The sequence below is a fragment of the Adiantum capillus-veneris genome, chromosome 27 (assembly GCF_014529385.1).
Source record: "Adiantum capillus-veneris isolate H3 chromosome 27, ASM1452938v2, whole genome shotgun sequence".
Classification (NCBI taxonomy): Eukaryota; Viridiplantae; Streptophyta; class Polypodiopsida; order Polypodiales; family Pteridaceae; genus Adiantum; species Adiantum capillus-veneris.
Genome location: NC_140957.1, coordinates 118,635,700 through 118,648,120, shown reverse-complemented (window position 1 = coordinate 118,648,120; position 12,421 = coordinate 118,635,700). Strand labels below are relative to the sequence as shown.

Genomic DNA, 12,421 nt, shown 5'->3' with positions numbered 1-12,421 from the left:
GGTTTGAACATAGCAGGTGTAGAAGGAAGTCTGCTTACTGAAGAAACCAATAGAAAGACAATGGACAAAGGCAAAGGAACAACCTTAGTTGTCAGGGGAAGGACCAAAGAAAAGTACAAAGGTGGAAAGAGGAATCAGTCTCGTAGCAAGTCCTGCAGTGCTAAAGGCAAGAGTGACATAGAATGCTACCATTGTGGCAAGAAGGGTAACATGAAAAGAGACTGCAGAGAATGGAAAGCAGAAAAAGGCAAAGAGAAAGCTGAAGACCATGGTGAGAAGAACAAGTCCTCAGTGAAGATTCAATAAATAAATGTGACAAACACTGTTGCAGAGGATGAAAGTCTAGTGTTAGGATACATCTACTTCTTGAAGAATACAATGGACTCAGCTCTTCTTACAGCATATGATGGAAATGCACCGAGTGACTGGATTATAGACTCAGGGGCATCACTTCATGTGTCTCCAAACAAGGAGTGGTTTACTTCTTATGTGACCACTAAAGATCATGTTCGGCTAGGCAATGGGCAGACATGTGAGATCTTAGGTGTTGGAGATGTTCAATTGAAGTTTCAGAATGGCTCTTCTTTCATGCTGAAGAATGTGAGACATGTTCCCGCAATTACAAAGAGCTTGATTAGCACAGGTTTACTTGATGATGTTGGCTACATCACCACTTTTGGACAGAACATGTGGAAGATATCCAAGGGTTCTATGACAGTAGCACATGGAGTAAAGTCTGGAGGACTTTACATGATTTATGTATCAAATGCCTCTAAAAATGTAATCAATGTAACCGAGCAGCCGAACGTTTCTTTGTGGCATAGCCGGTTAGGACATATGTCCAAGAAGGGAATGGAAATCTTGTCTCGTTCTGGTTATTTGCCTGGCTTTTCATTTAATGATTTTGAATTCTGTGAACATTGTCTGTATGGTAAGCAAACACAGCAGCCACATAAGCATAGAAGCAGTAGAAGAGATACACAGTTGGCACTTGTTCAAAGTGATTTGTGTGGACCTATGCCTAACCTATCTCTAGGGGGAGCTTCTTACTTTATGACATTTATAGATGATTACTCGAGGAAAGTATGGGTTTACTTTCTCAAGCACAAGGATGAAGCGTTTAGTGTTTTCAAAACGTTTGTGACACTTGTGGAGAATCAAAAGGTATAAAACGTGAACTTACTGCTCCTTACAATCCTCCTCAAAATGGTGTTGCTGAGAGGATGAATAGGACCATACAAGGGAAGGTCAGAAGTATGTTGTCTAATGCACAGCTGCCAAATGGGTTTTGGGCTGAAGCTGTATCAACAGCTGTTCATCTTGTAAATAGATCTCCTAGCAAGGTTTTGCAGAAGGATTCAGTGCCAGAGATGGTATGGTCAGGCAAAATGCCCTCATACAAGCATCTCAGAGTCTTTGGCTGTGAGGCATATACTCACGTTCCAAAGGAATTTAGGAACAAACTTGAGCCAAAGAGTAGAAAGTGCATCTTTCTAGGCTATGGTAATTCTGGTGAGATGGGGTACAGACTTTGGGATCCCGAATCCAGAAAGGTTGTCCGTAGCAATGATGTTCACTTTAATGAATCCAAATATCATTCTAAACTAGAGAGGGTTGAGGAGATTAGAAGAGTTGTCTTCCAAGAAGATGGACTTGCACGTGCAAGACAAAATGTTAGGGCTCAAGAGGAGCAAGGTCAGGATAGATTGGAACCATAGGTTGTGGCTGAGCCTGAGCTACCTATTGTGCATAGATCTGGACGTGTCACGCGACCTCCTGATAGGTTTGTTCCATCTATGAACTATGTCATGTTGACTGATTGCAATGAGCCTTCATGTTACAAGGAAGCAGTGCAAATGAAGGACTCCGGGAATTGGCAATTGGCCATGCAGTCAGAGATGACAACTCTGCATAAAAACAAGACATGGAAGCTAGTTAAATTACCACAAGGCAAAAAGGCTCTACCTTGTAAATGGGTTTACAGGTATAAGATCACCGCTCATGATTGTCAGCCAAAGTACAAAGCAAGGCTTGTTGCCAAGGGCTTTAAGAAAGAACAAGGCATTGACTTTGAGGAAGTCTTCTCTCCGGTGGTCAAGATGACTACATTGAGATGCTTTCTTGCATTGGTTGCCATATTAGATTTGGTGTTGCACCAAATGGATGTCAAGACAGCGTTCTTGCATGGTGATTTAGATGTGGAAATTTACATGCAGCAGCCAGAAGGGTTTGTTGAGAAAGGCAAGGAAGATTGGGTATGCCAGTTGTTAAAGAGTCTTTATGGCTTAAAACAATCACCGAGGGCATGGTACCATAAATTCCACAAGTTTATGCTTTCTCAAGGCTACAAACGTAGTGAGTTGGATCACTGTCTATATACAAAGAAGGCTAAGGATGGCAGTTGGCTGATCCTTATTTTGTATGTGGATGACATGTTGATTGCTGGCAAGCACTTGGAAGAAATTTCAGCTTTGAAGTCAAAGATGGCAAAATCGTTTGACATGAAAGACATGGGTGAGGCAAGTCATATACTTGGTATGCGCATTGAGAGAGACAAATCAAAGAAGTTGATTTGGTTATCTCAAACAGAGTATATTGACAAGGTTTTGCAACGTTTCAATATGGAGAAGGGAAAGGCACTGAGTGTTCCATTGCCACCATATGTGAAACTTAGCAAACAAGATTGTCCTGTGTCTGAGGAAGAACAGGCTGAAATGGATAAGATTCCATATGCGTCTGCAGTGGGTAGTTTGATGTATGCAATGATTTCTACTCGCCCAGACATTGCATTTGCAGTGGGAGTAGTAAGTCGATACATGTCAAACCCAGGCAAGAAACATTGGGAGGCAGTGAAAGGAATATTGAGATACCTGAAAGCTACAAAGAGTATGCGTATATGCTATGGGAGCCAGGAGCTAAGTGTAAAGGGTTTTACCTACTCAGATTATGCAAGTGACTTAGACAACTGAAGGTCTACGTCAGGGTATGTCTTTACATTGGCTGGTGGAGCAGTATCATGGCGTTCTAGATTACAAGATTGTGTTACTCAGTCTACTACAGAGGCTGAATATGTTGCAGCATCAGAGGCATGCAAAGAATCAATTTGGCTTAATCGACTAGTAACAGATTTGGGAATCAAAGAAGAGATGCCTGTGTTATATTGTGATAGTCAAAGTGCTATACAATTGGCTCGCAATCCAGTTTATCACTCAAAGACAAAGCATGTGGATGTGAAGTATCATTTCATCAGGGAAATGCTCGAGGATAAGCAACTTCATCTTGTCAAAGTTCACACCACAGAAAATTCTGCTGATCTACTTACAAAAGGACTTCCCTCAGAGAGCTTTGCGCATTTTCGCAAGCAGTTAGGTGTAGGGTAGTGCATCAGTTCTCTACATCTCTTGTATATTAGCTTGTATTGTAGCTTCTCTCACACTTAAAGTACCACATTGGACTTTAAGTGGGAGGTTGTTGGGGTATAAAGCCCAATGTGGTCGCCCAGGTAAGTGGGCGGGCCGCCAGGTATGTACACATATTCTTTTGTAAAAACCTAATAAGAACTCACTATGCTCTACACATTACAGTAGAGCGAGTTCACCATATCGTCGTGCTCTTCTTCTCGCACTCTCTCTCGCGTCGCACTTCCGCTCGTACTCCTTCAGATGCAAGCAAAAGGCTGGCTGTGCCTTTACCTGAGCCATCGTGCACTACAATGGACGATCTGGTCGACGGTCAAGATGGCACGAGCGAGTGGAGCCTGAGCTGGAGGGGCAGACAAAATGCAAGGAGGTAACATGGTGCGAGCCAAGTTTGGTTTCAAACATGACAGTAAATGAGCGTCTTGGGAGGTCAAGGCCAGATTTGTTGTGATGCTCGTGCTATTGTATTGCGGCCTTATGCTCATGAGGAGCAACGTTGAACGCACCAGCCATCGAAGTCATGGATGCCGATTAGGAACACCTAAGTTTCTTGATAAGAAGCCCCCTAGCGAGGTACTCGATGCGATTGAGCAGAGCCTACTGATGGTGAAGACAGATTACCGCCCCTGGTCTGATACAACGGGGAACCCACAATACTCCAACAATGATCAACACACGAGAGCTTCTCGAACTCGAGAGCAACAGTATGCCCGGGTCTACAGTAGCCGACAACACCTAAATGACAGCCAAGTACCAAAATAGAGAGAGGGATCCAGAAACCCTTGAACCTTGGACCCAACTTCGGGTCTCAAAGCATAAGCCAAACACATCCAGCAAATGTCTAGCTCGACATAGCTCCACAACCAGATTACATTGCAAAAGAAGGGGACAAGCCCTCAGTCAAAAAGGGCTGCTACCTATGTGCACAAAGTCAACGAGATTTAATCACCCTGGCCCTGCACAGTTCAGGCGATTGAGCAAAACACCCCCTAACCTCGGCGCAATGGTACAGTACCAGAACCCACTACAGGCATCTAGAATAGATGGCCAGAACGCGTATGCGGGTGCTGAGGCACACAACTGAATAAAGCTCAGCTTGCTCTCGGCTCCTAGATGAGCAACTCCCTGATGGTTGCTCGTGGCTCCACGCAGGGCAGAGCTCACGGCCTGATGCCAATCCCACACTGGAGCGATGAGGGTCCAACCCCTTGTAGCGTGACTTGCCAATAATGTCAGCAAGGGCCCATGCACCCTCAGCCCTACTGTTGCGCTTTTCTGGACCCAAACATGTGACCACCATCAAGAGGGCATCACTTGCAAGCGCAACAAAAATCAAGCAGCAGGATCAGGAGAACAAGACCATCGCAACAAACTTTTTGAATTGCAACGCTCACAAGCACGGACAAACCAAGACCAACAACGCAACACAAGAGCAGCGCACGAGTCAAAAAGCCAAACCTCCAGAGAAGTCCATGCTCTCACCATCGTTGGGCGAGGCATTTCTTGCACTCCCTTCACCGCCACCGACAACGCCATCATCAGATGCCATGGTAAAGATGATTTGCAAAGAAATGTTATTCCAAGTACTTTGAGACGCAAGAAAGAAACTCTCAAACCAATCTACAACGCACTTTCAAATGCTCGACTGATTTAAATTTATGATTACAACATATAAGCAGATACAAATTGAATAGTAACAGATAGGTAAAAGCTCAAACATGAACAGAGAATCTTGCACTGGAGAATGTAGCTCAAAAGCTCACACATAAAAACAAATTCTCAGACTTGCTGCCATGACATAGTATAATGATAACACCCGAAGCAAGAACTGAGACTTGAGGACACATGTGCAAAAGCAAAACAGAGAGAGAATCTTCCACTAGGTAATGTAGCTCAAAAGCTTGTACAAAGCAGGAAAAACAGAGAATCTTGCACTAGATAATGTAGCTCAAAAGCTCACACATCAAAACAAATTCTCAGACTTGCTGCCATGACACAGTATAATGATAACACCCGAAGCAAGAACATATTACAAAGCATTTTTTTGCGCTTTCTGGCCTGTCATATAGGCTACAACAACCACATGCAAATTACATCTCCTCATTGTCCTATGCTCCATTCAGCACGTGCACTGAACCACAAAGACTAACACAAGCAGTCCTCGTAATCTCAGGCTGCACGATCACCTTCAAAGACCTTGAGAAGCCTGCCTGCGGCATTAAACGAGTAGAACATCGCATGGAAAAGCTTTCGCTGCCACGTCCTCGCCGCCTGAGCTTGCAGAGCAACCCCCTTCAATGCAATCACCTTCCAGAGCCTTGAAAACCCCCTGCCATTAAACAAAAAGCTACGTATGCAACAACTACGTCCTATGGTAGGACAATACCTACTGTGCAGCGGTCTTCTCGCAAGGACAACACCCGCTGCGCGTGCGCCACATCCTCTGGCAGGAGCAGAGCAGAAAAGACCGAGGCCCACCAGGAGCAGCACAAAAAGGGATTCCACATGGGTCAAATGACCCTTTATAAAACAACCCTAAAGGCCTTGCTACACGTGGCAGCCATCTAACAAACCATCGGACGGCCTACAGTTTGCAACAAACTTGCCACTAAAACCCTATGCCCTTCTGCAGGCCAAAAAGTGTGCCAACAATCAACTGTTTAATTTACAATATATTACAAAAGCATAGAAAATAATGTTTGACACAATACTCAATGCCCCTCTTTAAGGAGAGGTACACAAATATCAACACCCTCTTACAAGTGTTTAAAAGAAATAATTTAAACTAAAATTTATAATCATTAACTTGCCATGTGGCATTAATCGGATTTGCACCCAAAAATCCACCCTTTCCTAACGGCTACTTATGTAGTTCAACATTATTTGTCACTAAGGGTCCTTCCAATTCCCTACCCCTTCAACTTAATTGTTTTCTTAATTAAATTCACTTTGTTGGTCAAACACAAAGCACATAAGTTAGGAAACTTAAGAGATTCTAACAATAAGAGGTGAAAATCCACTGCCGTGCTAGCAACCTAGTATCAACTAAATGGCTATGATATTTTTCTATCCAATTGTGTGCTCCTTGCCGCACTGTCGAAGCAAAGGACTTGCCGATACACCGTGTGCGAGCCACAAATGGCTCTAAGCACACAACAAGCCTAAACTAGCAAGCTCAAGAGAGCAAAGGGTGTGTCACTCACCGCTCTACGCTCGCTTTCGTGGTGGATTCCTCGCCGCGATGAAGAAGAAGTTGCAGTCGTGCTGTGCTCAACCGCTTTGTTGCCGTCGTGCCTTCGTAATGCTTGATCGCACACACACTCTCCCTCTCTCTCTCTCTCTCTCACATACACACACACACACACACACACACACACACACACACACACACACACACACAAGGAGGTGAAGAAGAAGAAGATGGAGATGGAGATGGAGCAAGAGCACTCTTCTATTGCACAAATGAGAGAATGAATGAATTTTAGGTTTAGTTGGCTTTTATATGAGCTCACCCCATTCACACTTGGGCGCCCATGCTTAGCCAACTAATCCCTTGAATGTCCCAGTTAGAGTGCGCCTCTCATCGGTGATCACTCTTATCCTTTTCCTATTGGTCCGACAAGCCCGGTACCTGACTCTACCAAATACATAATACACGTCCGTCGTAGGTGATGGGGTGTCCATGAGCCGTGAGGGTTAACATGCCCCCCTTCCTGATGTAGATTCGGTCCTCGGAAGCTATTGAGTTGAAGCTCGTTCGTCGAGGTGGAAGAGCATTTGAGATGAATGTCCTTAGCCTTCATTAGTCACTGCAAAATCAAACCACATTGCACAGTAATTGCATTCTCATAAGCGATTAAAAAGCATATGTAATTTTAGGCAGACAATTGATTGGTAACAAAATTTTAAACAATTTGTTAGCAATAAGCATTAAATTTCAATGTAATCAAATGCATAAACAGATGTAAAGGTAAAAAATTAAACAAGTCTGGGGTCGCTAATTTAACGATCGAAAGGGACTAGAAATTGACTATTAATACCATGGGTAAGCTTCTTAATTTTCTCTGGTTAATTAAGTTGTTTAATCGCGAGAGCTGAGTATTTCATGTTCGAGGGCTGACTAGAGGCTATATCTAGAAGACCTTGTAGTTAAGCTACCATAAAAGGAATTTCTCATGAAATCATCGCCTGACTGATTACTTTTTCTTTGACCTCCCAAAGTCTTTTCACAGTGATTCAATTTGATGTGTGTGCTTATTTTGTATGCCTTGGGTTTTTTGCTTTTCAAGGAAAAAAGCCCATACTGGGAACCTCTAGGGCTCTAGTACTATAGGCAATACATGTGAGTGAAGTACCAAATCAAGCTGAGATTTCTCTTCCAGCTTAAGATTTTATAGTGTGGCACTTTGATTTTTTGTTTGTTCATTTTCAGCATTTTAATTTTGTAACTTTGGGGGGTCATATAACACTGATACACCTCCCCAGGCTCATCACACTAGTAAACTCCCTTTATAATACTTAAGCGAAAGGTCAATAGGGTCAAGCCCACTAGAAAGCCCTAGTACATTTCACACAATGCTGCCTAAATCGGATTAAGAACCTAAGTAACCATTGATTATTAGGAAGGCATTCCCCATGGTATTAAGAGAAGATCTCTAACACCTAACTTGGTCAAACTAGCTTAGTCGGACTGCTTGATTTTTAAACCTAGACAAGTGATTATGACAAAAAATTACATTGAATTAAATGTTTGATACTAAGCAAATGCGGTGAATATTAGGCTACCAATCACAATTAAAGCAGACAATCATAGATGCAAAAAAGATAAGGGGCAATGCTAATGGACAAGAAACACCTGTTTGTGTCGATGGTCGCGCTTGATTTGAAGAGTGAGTCGAGATAAAGATTCCATGAAGGTCCAAATCCTATCAATAGCAACACGCTCCTGTACACACTAGGAAACAAAAGGAATACCTCCGGGAGGCACATTAGTGGGAAAAGGTACCAACACTTATTGAACACAACAAAAAACATAAGGAACCCTAACCTAATTATTTGCACTCCCCCTAGAGAGTCAAGGGAATAGGATATTGTAGAGGTTGGGGGGAAACCCTAAGGCTAAACCCCTATCCTTGTCGTCGAGATAAACAAAGTCATCATCCATGAGACCATATGTGCCATCCGTGTAATCCTGTAAACTTTCTTCTTCATCATAGGTGCCCATGTTTACTAAGAAGGTCACTAGACGCTTATAGTCATCTCGGTCAAAAGGGTAGGCTTGTGCAATGGGAGAAACGCTCTCTACTAAGTATGGATCAGACGTGGTCAAGAGACGTATCAGCCATTCTAACTCCTCAAAATTCCTCTCACATGCTAGCGTACCTATCAAATCCCATTCACATGCAAGCACTGGAAAGACCATGTGAAATATTTGTGAAAAGTAACGAGGGTACCTCTCGCCCAAGGCAGGAGTAGATGACTCTAGCGTACTAGCCATATCTGTACACGCAAATAGATGATGGTTAGAGTGCAAATATTACAAGGGTCGTGTTCTTGTGCATAATTTGTTTTTATGATTTGTGTTATGGCTCTTGCTCTTTTACTTTTTTATATTGTTTTTGTGAGTATAAGGCTTTATATATACATTCCCTAAGATTGGAGATTAAGAGGTCAGGGAGAAAGGTTGAGAGGGAAGCAAGTGAATGATGACTGTCAGCAAACACTCCCCCCTTCCTTGGGTAGATCATACCGTTTGAAATGAGCTCGGCACCCTTTGAAACCAATCGTTCCAGTTGGTAATAGGTGAGGATTTTTGCTAGTAGTTTTCTATTACCCTAGGTGCCTCGTCAAGTTGCAAGGGTGGTAAGGTACTCTCCCAGGATCGAACTTGAAGTGGTTCATCATCTTGAACACTGGGAGGTGTGGATTCTTTTGTAGCTTCATGGAGGTCCACTACTATAGATGGAGGCTGTGTAGAAGCTTTTACCTCTATGGATGTATTACATGAGGAGCTAGAAGCTTCATGGAACTCCCCCCTTCCTGAACTAGGTGAAATAAATTGGTTTTGCCTTGGAGCCCAAAATAGCTCTGGACTAGGTGTGTAGCATTCTGTGATCTTTCCCTTCCCACGGTCTGCCATTGGCTTTAGCGTTACACTGTTTGACTCATATGGGTTTGTTGTCGATAGGGAAGGACACAGTTTACGTTTAGGTACCCAAATTTGCTCATTTCCATCATAGTAGCCTTGGGCTTCTAACAGTTGTTTTGGAATCCATCGTGATTTGGTCTTGACTCTCCTAGGGCGCGCTCTTGGTTTTCCGGGGAAATTTTTTCTTGGAATGGATGGGAGGGTTGAGGTAGTTGGAAGTAAGGCCTTGGGGACCCATTGATATATACTCTTAGGTCGTGCAGGTTGAGTACTTGCAATATTACTGCTTGCTGTAACTACAAGTGTTGAAGTGCTAGGTTCATCGGTAGCCGGCAAAGACGAGTTAACCACCTTGGCTTGTGAATGTTGGCTATCCTTCAACTTTGCTAGAGTTTGCAACGTAGGTGACTTTGCTTGAATGATAGGGGTAAGAGTCGGTGGTCGTGTCGTGACACTATCAGTATCCCAATCAATAGTACATTTGGTTGCCAACATCCACGTGCGTCCCAGGTTTACGTTGCCTTCCATAGCTCCCGCGGGCATGACTAGAAACCTCTGCACTATGCTTCCATTGTCATAGACAACAGGGGTCTGAAGGACTCCAAGAATATCAGTTTTCTTTTTATTAATGCCCTTGACTTGCATCGTACTCGCGGATAGGGTCGGTTTCCCTAATTGACACCAAACTCCATAGGACAACAAATTGTGTTTAGCTCCCGCATCTAATAAGGCATTGTATAGTACTTTCCCATAGGGGCTATTTAGCTCAATTGGGTATCGTAGCGGTGGGATTCTAATGAGTCGTCATCTGTGTCCTCGAAAAATGCTTGCGTGATTCCCAGATTAGCCTCTCGTTGGCGTCTAAGACGTTGTTGTCGTTCTCGAGCCTCAACTCTTGCTTGGAGTTTTTAGAGCTCTGCATGTTCCTTGGCAGCCTTCTTTTGATGGATGGCTTGCAACTCTTCCTGGCTTAGATGATCATAATATCTTTTGAATTTACTCCCATTAAGGAATCCAATGGTTTCAACTCCATCTAGAGTCTCCACACGAATGGTACCTTGCGGGGTAATTTCACACACTCGATATGGTCCCTTACTAGCGTATTTCAATTTCTTCTTTTCATTACGTACCCCGTACATAAGAACTTTATCACCAACCTTGATGTCTTTATCCTTTAAATGGCTATCAAACCACTTCTTTCTCCTATCCTTCTCCACTAGAGCATTTCTCACAGCTAATTGCCTCTCTTCATCTAGCCTTTCCAGGATATATAATCGCTCCACTAAGGGGTTACCATCCCAACCTTCTTGAGAAGCTACTCGAAGACTAGGAATGACAAACTCCCATGGCATAACTGCTTCTTGGCCATACACCATCTTAAACGGTGTGCAATTAATAACAACTTTATACGCAGTACGATAAGCCCATAAAGCTGATGTAAGCTTTAGGTCCCAATCAGTGCGATGAGCCTCAACTGTCTTTGTCAAAATGGAGATGAGAGTTTTTTTGGTACTCTCAGCTTGGCCATTTGCTTGGGGATAATAGGGTGTAGACTTGTGGTGAGATATCATGAAGTTTGATGTGAGTTCTTTTATTACTTCATTTATAAAATGAGTTCCATTGTCACTCACAAGTTCAAAGGGGCATCCAAAACGTGTGATAATGTTCTCAAAGAGGAACTTAGCTGTTGTTTTTGCATCCGCCTTTCGTGTTGCTTTTGCTTCAGCCCATTTGGTTACATAGTCGGTAGCCACAATGATATATCGTGATTGCGTGTTACGTGCAGCCGGACTAATCGGTCCTACAAAGTCTAAGCCCCACTTTTCAAATGGTTGGGTTACCTTGATAGGATGTAGAGGCATCCTATCACTTCTTTGTGGCTTCTTGAAGCGTTGGCATTCATCACATCCCTTTGCAAAAAGTGATGCATCCTTAAACAGAGTGGGCCACCAATAGCCTGACTGTAAGATCTTTCGGGCAGTCAACTTTCCTGAAAAGTGACCACCAGCTACGCCCATGTGTGCCTCTTGTAGAATATATAAATACTCATCCTCGCGGGCACAGCGTCTAAGAACATCATCTTTTCCTCTCTTATAGAGAGTTCCCACCAGTAAGCAATAGGGTTCGCATTCCTTGATTAATTTTCGAGCTATATCTTTTCGCAGCTCTTTGGGTGGAAAACCATTAACTAAGAAGTTAACAATCTTTTCACTCCATTCAGGCATTGTCTCAACAATGAACAAAGGAGTATCAGGCAATTCATCATCAACCCCCGTAGGAGCTTCGCCATTAGGGATATGAGATAAATGATCCGCCATGACATGTTTCGTCCCAGGCCTCACAACAACGGTGAAGTCAAACTCAAGAAGAATTAACAACCATCGTGTAATTCGACCTGTGGAACACGGCTTGTTTACCAAATATAGCAATGCTTGATGATCCACATAAAACACAAACTTGGTAGCAAGAAGGTAATAGCGAAATTTCTTTACTGCGTAAATCATAGCTAGACCTTCGCGCTCTGTAGTAGTGTAGTTCATCTCGGCATCATTTAATTGGCGACTTGCAAAGCTAATAGGGTAGTCCAATTTATGTTCTCCTGGTTGAGTTAGAACACACCCAATAGCAAAATTTGATGCATCAATATGCACATGAAAAGGTACATTCCAATCAGGTGTTCGCAGGATTGGAGCACTTGTTAGGGCCTTCTTTAATAACTCATAAGATTGATGACATTCTTCCGTCCAGTGAAACTCGATAAGAAGCTTGTACAATGGACGCGCTATCTCGGCAAAGTTTAAAATAAACCTTCGATTATAACCAACATGGCCCATAAATCTTTGAACCCCTTTAT

General features: G+C 43.1%; 1 pseudogene; it reads right to left on the bottom strand.

The window, feature by feature from the left end:
* Positions 1–4,364: 4,364 nt before the first annotated feature.
* Positions 4,365–5,926, bottom strand: LOC147422639 (uncharacterized; annotated as a pseudogene).
* Positions 5,927–12,421: the final 6,495 nt, after the last annotated feature.